We start from the raw sequence: 19,534 nt of genomic DNA, 5'->3' as shown, positions 1-19,534 counted from the left end.
TAGCTGGTAATGAAATTCCCTTTCAGTTTTGCCATGAGCTGCGCATTTTTGGTGCAGCTTCCTGCTTTTTACTGCTACCTCCTGTTACATCTCAGAAGGTTTGAATATCATGTGAAATACACCCAAGCCTAGCTACATAAATTCTGCAGGGAATAGATGAGAAATGTATAAAGAAAGGTTACAGAGCAACATAGGGCTATCTGAACCCTTGTCACACCTTGTATCATCTCTCCATGTTGTACTTCCTGTGAGCCATTCACCCTTTTGCTCAGGAGTGCCAAAGAGAAACACGAAAGGGCAAAGAGGAGCAGCAGGCGTAGTGGCACTCAAGATGAATTTAAAGGAGGCAGGGACTTGAAAGTCAGCAATATTCGAAAATCCCATTGGGAGTAAAAGTCAAAGACATAAGGCAGAGATTAAATAGTAATGTCTCAAAGCAAACAGGCTGACAAGCTCCTGAGTAAGGGAGGTCTCTGAATATTAAAGGACAGAGTGGGTGTTGGGGGGAGAAGAATAAACCATAGGCAACTAGATCTCTTTGTAATGTATGCTGCTGCTTTCTATGTATAGCACTATTGTGTCAGCCCAGGAGATCGGAAAAGTATAGATTTAAAATGAAAATAAAACCGTTATTTGCAAATAAAACAAGCCCCTATCCAGGGGCTGGATTAGTTAATAATATTCCATACAGAAGGTGAGGGAGGCAAAGAGGAAGAGGGCATGCTTGCCCAGCCTGCTCACTCCTGCGGTGCCTGCTTTTGTTTGGTACAGTGCTTTCCTTTTTGGACCAAGCTGAAGAAATCTCTGCTCCTGACTACCGTCCATAGGGCCATAGAGCAGAAGCCCTCTTGCCAGATGTGCGTGTGCACTAAAGGGACAAGATGCAGCCTGTTTTTCTTCTTTTCTTTGTTTTCTTCCCCTTTCCTGTCATCTGTGGTTGTGACTCAGGCCACACTGAGCCAGAGAGCTCTTTTCACATGTGTGCAGAGCAAAGTTTAAAATAGTTTGTGATTCAGCTCCAGCGATGGAGTTGGGGAGTATAGGTAAAGGTGGGAAATGTGGAGGGCCAGGAGGATGTTGTTGGTGGAGGCTAGTGAGTGATGAAAAATTATATGGTTCTGAGGAACTGACTGGAACCCTTAAACGATCATTTCCTGACATTCTACTTTCTTCATTTCCCCCCTTCTTAGCCCCCAAAGTGACTAGAGATTTGGGGATCCCCCATTTTTGCCCCAACATGAGACTGGATTTTCAGTAAGTGTTGAGCACGATCACCCACCCTTTGAAAATCAGGTCCCTTTAAGAGTATCACAAGGTCATCACATGAAAATCGAGGCACAAAAAAATCACCAGTTACTTTTAAATATCTTGGTCCTAAGGGGTAGAATTCTTGTAAAGAAAGTGTGATCAGTTATGGCAGGGGGACTCTACTGACACACAACAACCACCTTTACTTCCGATTGTGAACATGTCTAACTTGTGTTTTCCGATTGTGAACATGTCTAACTTGGTAGAGCACGCAGACACTACAGTGCAATGCCGGGGAATAAAGCATATGATAATGACCAAATCATATAGTTGACATGTGTTGATGCTTTGTAAAATTTAATTTTAAAATGTTTGGAAAAGCTGTGTTTTTAAAGCTATATAAATCAGACTTAGATGGGTTATATTTAATTGTGTCCTCTTCCTCCCTTGCACAATTTCCTCCCCCGCCCGCCAGCCTGAAACACAGTGGATTGCTTTTGGAAACTGACACTTGTATAGGTATCTCAGCAGGCAACCAGCAACTGAAATCTGCAAGTGAGAGCTCTCCCTCTCAGCTGATGGCTGCATGCTGACTACCTATAGTGTTCTGACCCTGTTTCCACAGAAACCAACAGCCCAAGTTAATTTTAAGCAATCTTATTTGAATAATGGAATAAATTCAAATTAAACAATATCACTTTTGGTAAAGAAACTGCTGTTCTTTTGGTTTTTTGTTGTTGTTCTGAATTATATGCCCCTGATTCTTTTTTGCTCTAGTTACTTATTGTTAGTTTCTTAAATGGCAACATTCCTGTAGAACAACTTAAGCTAATTAGATGGTGCAGTCTGTAGTCTGCACCCAGTAATAGAAAAGTCTAAAGATTCAAAAGATTGCATTAATTTTAAAACAGAAGCTGTCTGTTACCTATTTCTGTACGTACAACTGGAGAAGTTAAAAGGACAAGAAAAGTGGTGCTGGTGACAGACATGGCAATCTCCTGCATATCTTTGGGAGACCTTATTTCTGTGGGCCAGAATTTGCATTAACCCCTCCTCAAGTATTTCCCAGGAATCCGCTTCACACTTATTGTCCCAAAAGTCCATTCTTGTCTGGCACACAATATAGTCCTTTGAACCCCTATGCCTCACATCTCATCTCCCCCCACCTAGAGAGTTTACACACAATCCCAACCTACAAAAATACATAATCTTTGCATTTAATACAATGGACTTCAAAGATACTCAGACTTAATTCAATCAGGTCACCCAAGGATATGCAGGAAACTGACATATCTGTCACAGGTTAAACTGGTGAAGTAGCCTTGGCCATGGTACTGTGTGCTAGACAGTTATGGTCACCTAATATGCCAAAATGCAAGTTATTTAAACATAATTAACATATACCTAGCAATGTAATTGGTGAGATCAGGGATCTTAGAATAGCCCATTGCTCCTAGCTTTTTTCATGCTTCAAGTGCTATCATATATCAGTGCATAATGTGACCAAGCAGTAGATTCTGGTTCTCACTGAATAACAAACCTATTATCTGACTCAAAACTACCCGATGCAGATAGGAGCCCTCCCTGTCCTGCCCCAGAAAACTCAAGAAGAGGTAAGAAATAGAAACTGACTGACAGCACTCACTAGTTAGCAGGGAGAGAAAAGGGAAAAAAAACAAAAAACAAAACAAAACAGAAACCAGCGGATCATACCAATTAGGGGGCTGAAGGCAAAGTGGTTCTACTGGCTGGCACTCTAGATAACCAGTTACTGTCTGAGTGTTGGGTGTGACTAGCCGGCCACTTGCTCTGGTTGCCCTCCTTTGTTACAGAGTGTAAGTAACTGCAAGGAAGACAAAGGAGCACCCAGGGGAGGTGTGGGGAGTGGTTTCAGACATCTCGGGCCCACCCTGAGAGGAGGAGGCTAAAGTCACTCAGCCACATATTTCTAAATTTCCAAAGGGTTTCAGGGGGTCTGTATTATTTTATCCACAACAGTTTGCTTAACGCTAGTTTCTGCACATGCATGTCTGCTAGTTCACGTTTGAAAGTCTGCAAAGGAATGACAGATTCAGTGCAGTCAGAAATGCAAGGCTGGGGGGTGGTTCCTTGTATGGAACCTTCTCCAAATCAGAAACTAGGGCATGTTTCTGATCTGCCTTGTCTAGAAATATAACAAGGTCAAAATTAGTCTGTTACACCACTTTTCTTTCACCAGTCCATGTTAGTCCTGTCCTTAATTGGGGGGGGGGGGGAGATGGGGATCATTACGCATGATCATCAAAATACAAAAATTGGTTACCCACATATCTGGGGCTTTTCTCTGCTTATTAAATCCTTAATGAGTGGTATTGTATTGCAAGGAACCCAGGAGCAAGAGAGTGCTTACAATCAAGCCATTTCCTTCCTCCATTCTTCTTGTGGCAAGATTTTTGTATTTTCCATTAATCTCCCTTGATTTCATTTTCTTCTGAGCCATGATAACCGGATAATAAACTCCACCGTACAAAGGACTCATTAATAATACTGGATCCACTTAACTGATTGCACAAATAAAAGGCATCCATTGCCATAGTGCCAGAGCTGGTGGCCATTTAACATAATAGGCCTAAATTATGGGATATATTATGGCTTTGCATCATCCCACACTATCCAAAAATACTCACATATGCCCCCCAAAGTCAAAACAGAGGGAATAGTCACTGAGAGAGACTGATGACCAAGAGGATGTCAACACCCACAGGGAGAGGAGAACCAGATCAAAAGGCATATTTGTGCTCTAACCCCTACTGAGACATAGGCATCTGGAAGAGTGCCAGCAGGTGTCCATTCCAAAGCAGAAGATCCCATATGGAGAATGCCTTACTAGTGGACAATATAAATGCTACCCTGAAGTCCAAAAACTAGTGTGCTCCTGTTGATTTTATCTAATGCAATGGGGCATAGGGAGCAGTCTCAGAGCTAATAGTGTCCTAAATTATTTAGGGATTTAATGTATAATAATCAATACCTTGAACTATACCCAGGGGAGTTCACTGTTGTAATATGCTCTCCTCATGCAATCTAATCCTGATTGCATACAGCTATTATAAAGGGGGACAGTTGATGGTATATGCTTCCATTGGGTAGTGTTGGGACCAATAGATAGATCCTGGACAAAATAGATGTTCACTCAGTAAATTGTTTGCATTTTACATGCTTTCCATAGTCATAGGATTGAATCATAGGGGTTGGCAACCTCAAAGGGCAATGACCGATAAGTGGAAGATTGTTGAGAGCAGGATGCACTCGGGGAATATATGAAACCACCCAGAGAAGATAAAGGCTTACATTGCATATCACCTGTGACGGAGTGGATGGCTGTAACAGGTTGGCCTGTCCCTTTAAGGATCAAGAGGCATGGCACAAGTTGGCCAGTTCCAATAGCCCCACTTCACTACTTTTGTGACCACTTAAGTGTTTCCCAAGTGCGGTGGGGTTGAAGGCACCAGGGCCACAGAAAACCCAGGAGGATTGTTAAGAGGGTACCCAGTGAGAGAGTTCCTGAGATCTGAACTTTTCTTTCAAAAAAGAACTAGATAAATTCATGGAGGATAGGTCCATCAATGGCTATTAGCCAGGATGGGCAGGGATGGTGTCCCTAGCCTCTGTTTTCCAGAAACTGGGAATGGGCGACAGGGGACGGATCACTTGATGATTACCTGTTCTATTCATTCCCTCTGGGGCACCTGACATTGGCCACTGTCAGAAGACAGGATACTGGGCTAGATGGACCTTTGGTCTGACCCAGTATGGCCACTCTTATGAACAGGGTTGAAGTTCCCTGAGGCAGAACACAGCTAAGGAAGCCTGTGGGAGATGAAGGAAATAACAACAGCAGCAGTCTCCTGGGAGCAACTGCCTGAAGCCCAGAGAAGGGGAAGGTAGGAGCCTTCTGGGAGAAGAGGTTTTGGGCTCAGGGGCTGCTTCTAGACAAAGGAAAAGGTGTTACTCAGGGAGGGGAAAAGCCTCTTAGAGGCATCACTCTGGTTGAAAGGTAGGAAGAAGGCTGCAGCCTGGGAAGGAATGAAGTAGCAGCAGAAGGTAAATCCCAGAAGGGGGATTCACTGTATCTTTGTTACCTGTATGGGGTTTGACTAAAGGGGAGTGGTGGAGAAGAGCCCTCTTGAAGCTGGGGATCCTGTGTTCGGGACTCTGGTTACAGAAGGTATTTGACACAGGCTACAAGACTGTATTTTGGTTTTGAATAATTTTATTTGCATGTTAATAAAGCCTGCCCCACGTTAGGGTGTTAAAAGGCCACTAGAGGGTTGCTGCTCTCTTGAAGAGCCAAACAAGAGTGGTATTACTGCTCCTGGGAGTGCAAATCTTGCAGAATTAGCCCCCTTGTGTACATCCTCACTTGTCTGGCATGTCAGATGGAAAATAAGGTGTAGATCTTTAACAGTGAGAATAATTAACCATTGGCACAACTTACCAAGGGTTATGGTGGATTCTCCATTGCTGACAATTTTAAAATCCAGATTGGATGTTTTTCTACCTAGCCACATGGTCTGGCCCCCGACCCAGCACCCCAGGCTCAGGGGCTGGCTTAAAATGGTTCACGGGCTGAATCCGTCCCGTGGGCTGTAGTTTGCCCACCCCCTGCTGTACAGCATGCTCTGTTCATGCTCAACCTACTTGTTAACTAATCTTTTCATTCCTGACTTGACTTGTTCATTGCTGTTTTGTTTGCAGTAGAGTTCTCTGGTTGTCCTCCCTCTTATCTTAGACATTAGGCTAGCTTAGACATTCTGTCTCTTCACTTACTGACCCATTTACTTTATCTTAGCTGGAATCTCTGTCGGTAAGACATTACACCTGCACATGTAAGTGAGCCAGGTGCAAACAGCAGTACAAGGCTAGGGCTTTCCAGACTTTGCATTGACTTGCAACAGTATTTGAGGAGGGGAAACCAACTTCCTCCACACCGTATGGGTTGCTGTGGTTTCACATTTAATTTTTTGGTATTGGACCCTTTTTTGTTTGCTTTTTTGTTTTGTTTTTTTATCCTGTTCCAACTCGTGTCATCTGTTTTGTACCAAATTTTTAACTTTTCCGCGATAATAAGAGGACAAGTTTTCTCACTGCATATTACTTAAAGCTGTTCTAGTTTGTATAGAATGTATCCTACAATTGTTGCTTCCATACCTCCTTAAAAGCAGTTTTACAACATGTATATTATAGACAGTTAACAATGTGTCATTAATAATAATAATAATTAATAATTAATAATAAGAAGAATAACCTTGGTTTACTCATTCAATACATGCAGTATTTTTGCCGCTATCTTCTGTGAAATGCTTGGTCATGTTCCCACAGAATCCCTGCCATCTTGGTTTCAGAGCAACATGATAATTTCAAACAGCCCAGTGCCTGTGCCAATCCTATTAAGTTTATTTTAGTGTAGTTGCCCCTTCACCTTGGCAGTGCCCAGGTTACATTCTGACCCATACATTTGGAAGCAGTCAAGTTACACAGAATCTCTTACGTTTTAATGATTTTAACTACATTGTTTAGCCAAACAACTTAAATTGAGATTCCTACAGTGAGCTGCAAAGATCTTTATTTGTAAGAGTCTTTTCACCATCAACCAACTTGCTAACTGCTTGAAAGACCTGAACCAAGCACAGATTTCTAGAGTTCAGTCTGACTCCATTTATCATCCTGAGAATGGAATTTTAAAATGTTCATATTCTAAGAATGTCAAAAATAATGTTAAATCATTCTAGTGTCTTTGTAGAATTTAGATCAACCATATAAACTATTTAATAATTACTACAAATGTATAACTATCCAAATAATTTAAAAGATACACATTAGCAATTATCCTTCCTTCATCCAGCCCCGGGACTTCTCCTCTGCCTGAGATGCTAGCCACAGGACTTTCTGACTCCAGCCACTCTCCTGCCTTTTACTGTCCAGGGAAGAGCAGCTTCTGGGTTCCAGGAACAGAAATCCCAGGCCAGCAGAATTTAGGTGAGGGGGGAGCTGGAGCTGTGAAAGCTGCTGCTGTGTCTGGGGCAGAGGAGAAGTACTGAAGCAACAGGAGGTGGGAAAGTTCTGCTGGTGCTTCTGGGTCTGGGGCAGCAGCTTTCTCTTAACTCCCTGCCCCAGCCCCTGCCTGATACTGCCCAAAAATTCTGTCTGCCACGACTGAGACAGAGCCAATCTGTACACAAAGGTGGAGCCCAGTGAGCCCTGCAGCCTCTTTCCCAGAGCTCTGCTCCTGAGTCCATCCCTGAAAATCAGGAGCTTCTAATGTCATTGGGACAGCATCTCCAGCAGAAGCAGTAGTCCCATGACTCATGATTAACTTGAGAGAGTTGGTGATGCTGTTGATGTGGAGCTGGAGGGGGTTCCTCGTTGCTAAACTGTGGAAGGGCAGATGTGGCGGTGCGGTGGGGCATGGAATTAGTCAATTGGAATTTGTGGGGAGGGGCTGGGGGAGAAGCTGGAAGCTTTCTACCACTACGCAGTATTTTATACAAATGTGGAATTTTATCGCCGTTGGGTTCTCCAGCAAAGGTTCTTGCAGCAGGGACCAAAATCACACACCCTAGACATTTGTGAGAGTTGGCAAGACAATAACTGTGATGCTAGTTTTGAGCATTTAGAGCTGCTATTCAGAGTGGCCATATATAAGAAGGAGCTAAGTCTATGGAAACAGCAAATAAAGACACATTCACCTTGACCATAGTGTCCTGGGTCTCTGGAATCTCTACAGGGGAGTTCAAAAATCAGAACTTAGACCAAAACCCACAATATAGTCCTTTAAATAAATAAAATCTTGCTTCGGGGCCAGTCTCATGGAGCTGACTCATGACTTTTGAAGGTGACAATACTGATGAAGCAACCTGCCTAGGGTTAGCAAATAGTCTGAGACAGAGCCAGGACTTAAACCTGCCTCTCCTGAGTCCTAGTCCAGAGCCTAAACATAAAACCATCCTTCCTGCCTATACAACCAAGATTTGTGGAAAGTGCTCCCCTCTTTCAACCTTCATGCTTTCTTCCCCTCTATTTTCCCACCACCACCACCCCTGCATGTGATTTTCCAATAAAATATAACAATAAGTAAAACTAATGAAATGTAAATAAGCTTCCTGCTGCTAACAAAATGAACCAGGCTTACGCATATATGGTAAATAGTGAAAAAGAAAAAAAATTGCCTTCTAGAAAGACCGATAAAATCAGTTCAAACAAAATTTACACAAACAGGATGTAAAAATTATTGGTTTTTTTTGTTTTGTTTTTTAATGGTGAATTTTAAAAGCACTTAGAATTTCCAATTTAAAGGCTCTTTTGTAGCTTGCATTTTGCTCATCTACATGCTCCCACCAGCAATTCTGAAAGCCAGAGCCCCACTTCCTCAGTAGAGCCTTCCCATCATGAAGTAGGAGAGCTCTAGTTTTATGGCTTTATATGGAAGTCTTCTTCCTGCACCCATGTTGACATTGTTGTAATAATGGAGGAAGAAAAAAGCATCTTAAAATACAGACACTCACAAATGGCTACAGCATAAAACCAAGAAAATGTTTGCATATATTATTCAGTTTGATTACAAATTATAACAATATTTGTTCTTAAACTTGTAAGTAGTCAGAAAAAGTAACCCTAAATACATGTAAATTGTTCTTCAGCTGGGAAAGATATCTTTTTTTCAAGCTGGCAAGTATGCCCACACCAATAAACCATTCTAGTATCTTGCATACTCTCATTTTTACTGTTTGCATATTAGGGCCTAATTCTTGTTTATGCCAGTACCACATTATACTTCCTCTGGCAATGAAAATAGGCATAAATTACATTGACCCCCATTTTAAGGCCCCTTTATACTGCCAGAAGGGCATAAGTGGGCTTAGTATAAATGAAAACCAGACCCATGATATCTAGGGGCCATATCCTGTCCATTTTTTTTCCTAAGCAGAATTCTCCATTGATCTTAAAGAAAGTACGGTAAGTTCATTTTTCAAAGGAGGCAGAGAGTGATGACAAAAAAATAAAAAGCAGCTGCCGGAACTATTTCTCTAACAGGTAATCTACCTGATGGCAGTTAATATTGCTATATCTTTGGTATCTACTGGCATTATTTTTAGAACATACATGTATGCACTGTGGAGGTGACATACACCAAGTAATTTGAAAAAGAATGGGTGGCTTGTACAGGGCTTTTGGCTTACCCTGGGGTGAACTTTGAAACCCTGCGCCCCCCACCCCTTACCAGAAGCGGCCCTCAAAGGAGACTCTGGAAGGCCACACAACAGCTGGGTTCTTGAGGCTCATTCTGAGCCAAGTTTAGTGGCTGATAAGAGAGGTGAAAGCTAAGTGCCTATTTGGGCTCAACACCAGAGCTGGCGGGGAAAAATATAAGATTTTTTGGAGGAAAAAAAAAATCAAAGTTCTAGCTTCTCAGGGTCAAGTGGATCCATTTTTTTTCAAAACCTTTCCAAATATTTTTAAATTTGAAAACATAAACACTTTTCATTTACCAAAAACCCAGTTTTGAGTAAAGGGGAAAAAAATCAATAACAAATCTGATAATTTTGTGGAAAATATAACCAAAAAAAATATATTTTTTAGAAGGCCATTTAGCCACTAATAGCCTTTTTTCATTCAAAATAAGCTGTTTAGCTAGTTGAAACAATGCAGGGTATTTTTCTCCTAGAGGGATGAGAGAGACAACAAAGACAGGCAATTAGTAGAGAAGGCTGAGCTAAGCAGTGTGACCGATATTGTAACCATATGCAGGATCTCTGGGGACTTTTGTATTAAATATATGGATCATTGTCAGCTAGGGATTGTATTCCACTCTATGGTGGAGTGTTATCACAACTCCTCCAGAGATTAGTAACACTAGGGGGAGGATGACTGTGGCAGACCCTGGGACTGTAAACCACTCCAGAGAAGAACCACCCCCTGGGGTGATGTGCATACATTGATTCAGAGCAGTACCTGACACAGAAAGGGCTTTTGGTATAAAAGTCTGAGTTTAACCTGACAAGGGGCGAGGGTTCATTTTGACTCAATGAATGACTGACTTTTGTTCGTGGGGAAAACCAACCCCGCTAGAACCTGCCTGAGTCCCTCCAAGACTGATGAGAGAGAGAGAGAAGGGGGCTACTTGTAAAGTGTTTAGATCCTTTTATTATTTGTTTTGTTCTATATGCCTCTGTCCTTAAATGTACTCTGCTTTGATAGAGTTGGTTGGTTAGTTATAATCGCTCAGGCTTCCTGGCCATAGCCCTTGAAGAGAAAGTAAAGCAGAGGGGCTGGGCTTCCGGCCAGACCTACTGGGGAGAATTACAGTGAATTGCAGGGGAGCCATAGCTTTAACCCTTGTTCAGAAGGGAGAAGGATGTGGATCCCTGCCCAGAGAGCGGTGAAAGCTTGAGGCCAGAGAGGGCATTCTCATTTTGGTATAACTGCACCTTTCAGCCCACTCTGATCTGCTCCAGGAAAGCCCTCTAAGGTCTCTATTCACCACCTCTCTCAGCAGAAGGACCTGCCTCCCTCTTCCTCCTTGACCAGTGGTTAAGGCATTTAGCTGTGATGTGGGAGACCCAGGTTGAAGACCCTGCTCTGTGTGATGCAGAGCAGGCAGTTGAACCTAGGTCTCCCATATCCCTGCTGAGTTTTCTACAGCCTCACTTCTTTCCGGAAACTGTTGGTGGAAAAAGTCTCAGTTTTGTTCTGCATCGGAACAAAATCAAATTCTGAAACCTCTAAATATTTTTATGAAATGGATTTCTTGTTTTTTTTCCAGCTGGCCCTACTGCTAGCAAACAGCAGCTATGACAGTGATGTGTACAAAGCCTCCTTTCCAGTTCTTCTCTGGGGTGCTGATTGAGGTAATGAAGGTTTAGAATAATGCCTTGCCACTTTTGCTTTCCCCTCTTGAGTGTCAAGTCACTGCTTTAGACTTTATCAATGCCATATAATATCCATGCAGGTTTGTTTTTACATTCTGTGAGAGCAGAAGTAGTGATAGTTATGAATCATACTGGAGGCCAAAAAGCCATAAATATTTAACACACGGGGCTGAGAAAAGTGAGAATAAGACAAATAAAAGGTACAAGAATTACAATCAGAATAACACTGGAAATAGGATGAGTTTCAGGGAGATGAGAGAGTAAAATAAGAATGCTGCATGTGCAGTGCTGACATTAATACTAAATTGTGCTTGTAGTTAAAGAGACATTGCCCACAAACTTTAGTTAATAAAAAAAAATGACTTATTGGTATGACAGTAGCATGTACAAGATGTTATACTGTGCTAGGTGTGTGCCCACTGTCCGAGGGTACATCTACATTTCAAACAGGAGGTACAATTTCCAGCTCCAGGAAACATACACATGCTAGCTCTGATTGAGCAATCATGCTAAAAATAGAAGTGTAGCCACAGTGGCAGGAGGGGCCAGCTGCCCCAAGAACAAGCCATACCCAAATGTCCTAGATGGTACATGGGTGGCTAGTCCCTCCCGACACTTGTGCTGCTATGGCTACACTTCTATTTTCTCCAGCTCGATCAGCGCTAGCATGGGTACGTCTTCTCGTGCTGTAATGTATGCCTCCAGGTCAAAATGATGACATACCCAAAGTCATTCCCTGCCCTGAAGACAGACAAAAAGAGGAGAGAAAGGAAATAGAAGTATTCACATTTTAAATTTGGGGAGCTGAAGCAGAGAAACCCAGCCAAATCACCTAGAAATCTGTGGCTCAGGCTGGAATTGAACTATGCTTTCCTGGTTTCAAGGGTAGTACCTTAGCCCCCTGACTGCCCCTCACTTATAGCAGTTTGCTACTACTGCCTCTTGCTAGTTTCTGTGGGTTTTATGACCACACATTCCTTTTATTTGTAAATGTCTTATTCCGCAGCTGCTGTGTGAAAAACCCAAAGAAACCAGGGAGAAGGACACCAGTGAAATACAAAATAAACATGTAAAAAAAAAAATCCCAGATTTTATTTTCTCTTATCTCTGTTACAGTGATATTTAGATGTCAGATTGATAACTGAGGCAATATGGTTTAACTCTTGTATATGGTGAAATTGGAATGGCTAAAAATCTACAATGTTTTATTCATGCATGTATTTAAATGTTGGTGTAATGGCTGGGGGGGGGCTACATTAGGGTCTGAGGAAATTAAAGACCCTGCAATTTAGCTGCAAGCACCTCTTTTTTCTAATAACAGATCCATAAATGTGTCTCCATAAAGAGGGAAAGGCTTGACAAAAATGCCACAGGGGATTAAGTATATTTCTGTAGTGGCTCCATATTATTGCACACAAAGAATACTGACTGCTTGCAAGGGAAAGTAGTCGTGTTCTAGTGGAGACAGACAGCTTCTTGTAATTAGCTAATGATTGCTGGGATGCAGGCTTTTAGCTGCAAAATCTGTTCCCAGCCAGTCCTCTCCACATCTTTCTTGCAATCCTCAGTGTTGTTGGGAGAACACAAAGTTTTTCATGTCATGTTCTCTCATTCCTCTCAAAAGGGGGCAGAGGTGCAGATATGGACAACTACATAGGCCATTTCCTTCTCTCACGTATAGGATGCTACAGATAAGCTTATACTGCACTTGTATGAGGATTGTGACATGAGGATCACCCACTTCATCTTCCACTGTTTTCATGCATGTTTGGCCTCCCTTTTCATCTGTAAAGTGTCTCACCACATTCACTTCTGTTGGGGTTTCAGTAGCAGACTCCCCGCTGTGTTGTTCTACAATGTAAAAGCAACTGGAAAGCTGGCTTAACTGGCTATGTGGAGATTCCCTTTCCATGATAGGAATGACTGGGAAGTGCAGAGCCATCAACTATATCTCAATGCCATATCCCAGTGTAGGAGGGGGAAAAGAACTTGTGGACAGAGCACCACTGCACTCCTGAAATCCCTCAGCTGCTGGCATGCCCTCTTGGGGCCATGCATTGGCAAGCACAATTTCCAACAGCCAGGAGGCTCCTCTAATTTGCACTAGGGACTGAATCTGCAGCTGGTCCCTGTATCAGCTCCAACATTACGATTTTGAGGAGCAAAGCAGAATTCCTGTCTTGCTCTACCAGCAAATTGCATGCAGTCTGCAGTACTATTCTGAGTCTGTATGAGTGGCAGAGGAAAAAGTCACTAGGAAAAGGATTAATTCTTTGAAATAGCAAATTGAATTATTGATTAAGAAGTTTCCTGCTTCTCCTATCTCAGCAAAAATCATTTGTCTGTGCTTTTTGAAAGCTTTCAAACACTTATGAAGTTCCCCTTCCATCCACTAGTAACAAATATTCACAGTAACAAATGTGAAATATTTCCCTTCACCACATGACACCATCTTAGGTGGTGTGGACTACTTAGCACTATGAAATCTGACGCTGTTCTAGTGATACAGAATGTGGCCCTATTCTGGCCCATTAAAGTGAAAAGGTTTTTTGGGAGAGGTGTTGATTTTTTGTTATGGATTCCAATAGCAAGTGGTTTGGGGCCTTACTCTGGACTGTGTAGTTCTTATCAAGGGCTCTGTGTGGTCCATGATTCAGCAGCCACAGGACTTGCAGTGCAATCTCTCCCTTTGCTGTAGAATTCTATTCCAGAGTCTAAACATAAAATAATTAGAATTTCATATGAAGATATAAAAGGAAAGCTACTGAACTATTCGATCAGACTCTTGAACTTCAAATGCTACCAATCCCTGCTCTGCCATTCTCCCTCATCTCAGGTGAGTGCCTTAACCACCAGGCTATTGGCTATTGTGGGATGTCTCATACACCATTTTTTCCCAGAAAAACTTCAAATGGTCTTTTGTCCTAATGCAAAACAGAAAAAGTTTAAAATCTCAATTGTACGTGACGGGGAAAACTATTTCATTGGAAATATAATTGCAGTGGCTGGCTCAGCTCTGGGTCCCTCCCACCCCGCATTGTCCTAGAGCCCGGGCTCCAACCTGAGCCTGGAAGTCTACACGGCAATTACACAGATCTGCAGCCTGAGCCTTGTGAGCATGGGCCAGCCATGGGTGTCTGATTGAGGTCTAGACATACCCTTTGATATCAGTAGAACTGCATCCACACTAGAGGGTTCTATGGTTTAGTTATGTTGGTTTCTAAACTGATCTAGCTATAGCAATACAACAATTGTATTACGTAGACCAGTCCTTAGAGGTATGCCTCTGCTTGAATAGGAGAGGTGCAGTCCTCGAGCAGAGGTGGCTAGAATTGTACCTATGTAAATTATAATACCTTCAGGAGTATTTTAAGGCAGAGTACTTATTATTCCTGTAGCTCTCCACCAGTACAGCCAGCTCAAAGTTAGCTGGTCTCCAGGAAGCCCGAGTTCTGGCAGCACTCCTTACTATAGTGAGATTTGTCCCCTTTGAAAAGTTAATATTGTTGCTTGGGCTAGTGAGCCCCTTCACCTTGTCTTCTGCCATGCAGAAGCAAATGACGGGTGTTTCCTGTAAGCTAGTAGTACAGAGGGAAGGTGTTTACTGTCCCTTTGGTCGGAGAGAAAGTCATAACATAACTGCCAGAATCACATATGCAATATAATACAAAATATACAAATCAAGGAGGCAATGGTTGAAGGTGTGGGATGAAAACAATGCTCCTTTTTAGTAACCCAGTATCAGTTCTTCTAATTGTTCCCAGATTTTCAGAGACCATCTGTGGAAGGCCCATTTGCCTTTTCATATCTTAGTTTTCATTTTTTCAGCACAGCTGTTGTTGGTAATAAGTTGAACAATCTGAAGCTTGTGGCCTGTTCACACAACATAACTCTCCCCATTGCTTATGTTGTCGTCTTTTCAGACTTCTGCATTTTTACTATTTATGACCGAACGGTTTCCCTCTTAGCATCCACATGCAGTGAAATGTGGAGTAATAAAATATAATGAGGGAAAGGCAGAGTGCTTATGAGCAAGGAAAAATAGTAGAGGAACTTACTAATAGCATCCTTATTATCCTCCATTAGGATCAGGCCTAGACAGCAGCAGAATTCCACCAATCATTGCCCAGCCAGGGCAGGGAAACCTCAGAAGTTTTGGATGTTTATCAGAAGCTTTTCTGAACAGGTTTGCAAACATGGTCTGGAAATACTTCAGGAACGAGATTTCCAATGGCACTTTGGCACTTCCATTTGTGCTCTAGTTAGAACTGGGGCAGGGGAAGGTGCTATTAGCGATCCATGGATACATGCTGTAAGAGCAGGAGTTTACTCCATTTTCATGGACAAAAATGGCCTTCCTCACACTATTGCACAATGCACAGTGCTGCAGCTCTCCACCGGGCTGCCATCCTCTGCCCTATAAAGGGATACATTTCAGAGCTGCTGTGTGCGTGCATTTTGGGATCCTTGGGGTGAAATATGCTCTGCAAATGTAAGATACAGGGCCTACTCTTGCTCCCCATTGAAGTCCATTTCAAAGCATCTAATGACTTCCATGAGCGCAGGATTAGGCTCAAATTATAATAGTAAAGTCACTATTATTAGTCATTATTTATTGTTAGGATTAAATGTTACAAAAAGTGCAGAACTTTTTATCTTGCCAAAAATATTTTGCTTAACTATCTATTGTGTGGTGACTTTCGTTCGGATTGAAATTCATCCTAAACCATCATTTTGTACTTCTAATGACAGGGAGACCGATAGACTTTTCTTTAATCCTTTGTGAGAAGAATTATGTTTCAGCATCACTTTGAAAAAAAAAATGGTCTCAAGACAAAATAAAAAAATACACCAGGAGCACCTCCGTCATCGAAACATGAAAATAATTTAGCATGTGTCATACGTCCCTATTCAGAGATACACAGAGATGCTTGAAACTCGACATACTACTGAAATACAACTTGAATAGCCAGTACAGCAGGGCGTATAGGAAGAGATGAGACTGGATTCTACTTTCATAAGGCCTGGACTTTATAATGACGAAGGTCCAGCAAAGAATCAGTTTTCCAGTGAATACACCTAGGTTGATGACAATGGGTGTGAACCTGAGCTCATTTCCACGCATTGTGCAGCAGTAGTTATTCCTGATTTACTCAGCTGTAAGTGAGATATGAGTCAGACCTGCATTCTTCACCCTGGGTAAAATTTCCAAAAGCACCTAAATCCCATTAAGTTTCAATGAGATGGAGGAACACCTTTATTTTTGAAGGTGGGATTTAGGGAGATTGGAGGTACAGCATGAGTTGGCATACCTGCACCAGCTCTTATCTAGCTAGCATGGCTAAAATAGCAATGATGACACCATGGAAGGAGCTTCAGTGTGGGCTAGTACTGGTGCATATTCTAAGTCTCCATTGTGCTTGTATAGTCTGTGCTGATGCTTTGCTGCTGTTTATCATAGAAGATTCGGATTGGAAGAGACCTCAAGAGGTCATCTAGTCCAACCCCCTGCTCAAAGCATAGGTATGTCTCCTCATGCTTCAGTCACACCTCTGACTGCTGTGTAGTTGTACACTTGCACTCTTAAGTCAATTGGGCACTTTTGACATCTTTACCCTATGTCTAATTTTCTCTCCATGCCTATTCACTAGAACCCTAATTCTGTCTGTATCTCAGTCGTCATGTAGGCCAGGACGTCTCTGATTGTAGACTGGAAAAAAAATGCCTTTTTGTACACTACACTACTGTTATTCCAAGTCTCTTACTGCAATGTATTGACATTAGAAATCATGACTCTTGAAATGGGGCATATAGAAAAATATCTCCTATAAAGAAAGAACAGAGCATGTCTCTCTTTCTCTGCTGGATAGACCATATTAAAATTTCAGGCCTCCAAACAACCACGACACATTTGACCCCTTTTTTCCTTCTAATAACAGAAGATTCCCATTATGTTCAGCAAGCCTCATGATTCTGCTCCTCACTTCAGTGTTGTAACGGCGTACGCCTCCTTCATTCCAGCTACCACTCCTTCAATATTTCTTCTGCAGTTCATCGTGTTTATGCAAGTAGCTGTGTATGACCCCTTTACAGACATCATCATTTACTAGGCAAGCTCAGTATCTATGCATGCCTTTATGTGTATCTATCAAATAAGCTGAAACCTTGCTTGAATCTTAAGGAAGATTAAAAAGATGGGGAGAATGAGAGATGAAGGTCTGGATTAAGACACCTTCCGAGGAGCCTGAGGAAGACAGAGTCTGTAATACAGAACAGTAGCTTCTACACACAAGGGGATGTTAAAAAAAAAGATATAAAGCTGTAAACCAAAATTTAAAAAGTCAGAAGACCATTGAAGACAATATATAAAAGGATTGACTTTCAGTGGGACCGGAGCTGACAGATTTTCTCCCTGAGCAGCAATTGTACTGGGAAGCACAATAAATGCTAAAGGACAGTTATTTATTATAATCTCCAGAAAGGTCATCAGTTATGGGAAAGTGGGTGGACAATTTTGGCCATAAATAAACCTAGCTAAAATGTATCTGCAGGGTAAATTTAAAGAAATCACTTTGTTCCATTTGCAGACCACATGCTGATACAGCATCCTCTCACTTCAATTAAAAAAAAAGAAGCAAGCAGCTAGGGACAAATTCAGTCTCTTGCTTATGCAAAGAAGAAAAGCTGCAGCCAGGAAGGGGCAGTTGTTGCACCATCATCCTGGTTCCTTTAATATCTGTGATATTGACGTTGAGCATTCTTGCCACTGTTGTGGACACAGGCATTCTGGGTATGGCTTATGGATGTGCTGCCCATTATCTGAATTGGAGCTATCCCCAAATTTCCTCCTCAGCATCTGATAAACCCTACAGCTAATCAGAAATTTTCTGACTAAATGATTTTCATGGGAAAATGTAGATTTGTTACAACCACAACTCCTGACAAGGAAGAATCAGTGTCAATGAATCTCCCAATTAATATTTTTTAGCAATTTTGAAACATGTTAATGCCCTGTGTTGACATTTTTTAAAATGAAAACCTTTAGTTTTTGACTCAAAATATCTTTTGTGCCAACGTTGTGGGGGGGTTTTGTTTGTTTTTTTTTTAAAGGTCAAAATCAAAATGAAATGTTTTGAAATGTTTGAAATGAAATGTTCTAATTTACCCAATCCAAAATTCTTTTTCTAATTGTCGGTTCACAAAATTTGAGATTTTGACTGTTTGTCCCATTCTAGGATAGGAAAATTTCAAAATCAAAATCTCTTGAAGGACAAGAACCACTTCCTGTCCTGCTCTTCTCCCTAGCTTGTGCTAACCGCCATGCAGCAGATCTGTGTGTGTTTGCAGGTAGGAGTGGGGTAACATATTGAGAACTCTATTGATTTGAATTTATTTAAGCAAAAACACTCATACTAAGGAAACAAACTTGGCAGACACACTTAAATTAAGTTCATACGTGGTTCCTGAAAACTCGGCAGGGTATTTTGAAAATGCAGCACAACATCTGATTAGTATCAAGTAAAATGATTGAAGGTGGAATCAGAATTCTCTAGCTTAGCCTTTTGTCCTGAGACTCGGACTCCCTGGAGAGCTCAGGCTATCAGGAGTGTTTGCCAAAGTTTAGGATTTGAGCACAGCTATAATTGTCAGTGCTAGAAGTGCAATGGCTGCAGCAGCCAGAACCACTGAAGTAGCATTGAATAGGTTAGAGAAGGACTGGAGAGTTCAGCCAGGTGTCTGGGTCTGTGTAGGTAACAGGGGAAGAGGATTGCAATATCTCTGGCACTTCCCTTTCTCGTTGTAAGCAGAGGTGCAGGGAGTATCTTCCCAAGGAAAATGTTGTTATATGCCTGACCTTTGATGCAGTCTAGTCCATTCCATTTGCACTTCAGAAGTACTTTTATGAGCTCCTGGGATAAGTCAGCTTTGGCAGGGATGATATAGCAGTATTCAGAGAAGGGATGGGTGGGGAGGGGAGTGTTCCTACCAGAGGCCAGGGACTCGTATTACTTGGCCCTTCAGTTTGGTGCTACATTTTTAACAAGAGATTTGGGGAGTGCCCAAGATGTTACTCCAGCATATCACTCTCAAGACTTGTCACTTAGGGGCATGTTTTGCCTCTCACCATTCTTATCCCGCACACATCCCCCTCTTCCTTGCCCCCAGTGTGTAATCTGCACAGGTAGATGTGGGTGCTATTTTGGAGGCACTCCTGGCCCAACCAGGGTACGGACACACACACAACACTGACTTTATCAGTAAATTAGACTGGAGAATTTTTTGATGAAGGTACAGGATTTGCCTACTGAGGATATAAAAAGCCCATGATAACAGAGCTTTTCTTCTGAAGGCTCTCTCCTTCATGTACATGTCCACCC

Source organism: Natator depressus, chromosome 1, assembly GCF_965152275.1.
Source record: "Natator depressus isolate rNatDep1 chromosome 1, rNatDep2.hap1, whole genome shotgun sequence".
Taxonomy (NCBI): domain Eukaryota; kingdom Metazoa; phylum Chordata; order Testudines; family Cheloniidae; genus Natator; species Natator depressus.
The sequence above is the reverse complement of the archived record's forward strand: the minus strand, read 5'-3'. Positions refer to the sequence as shown.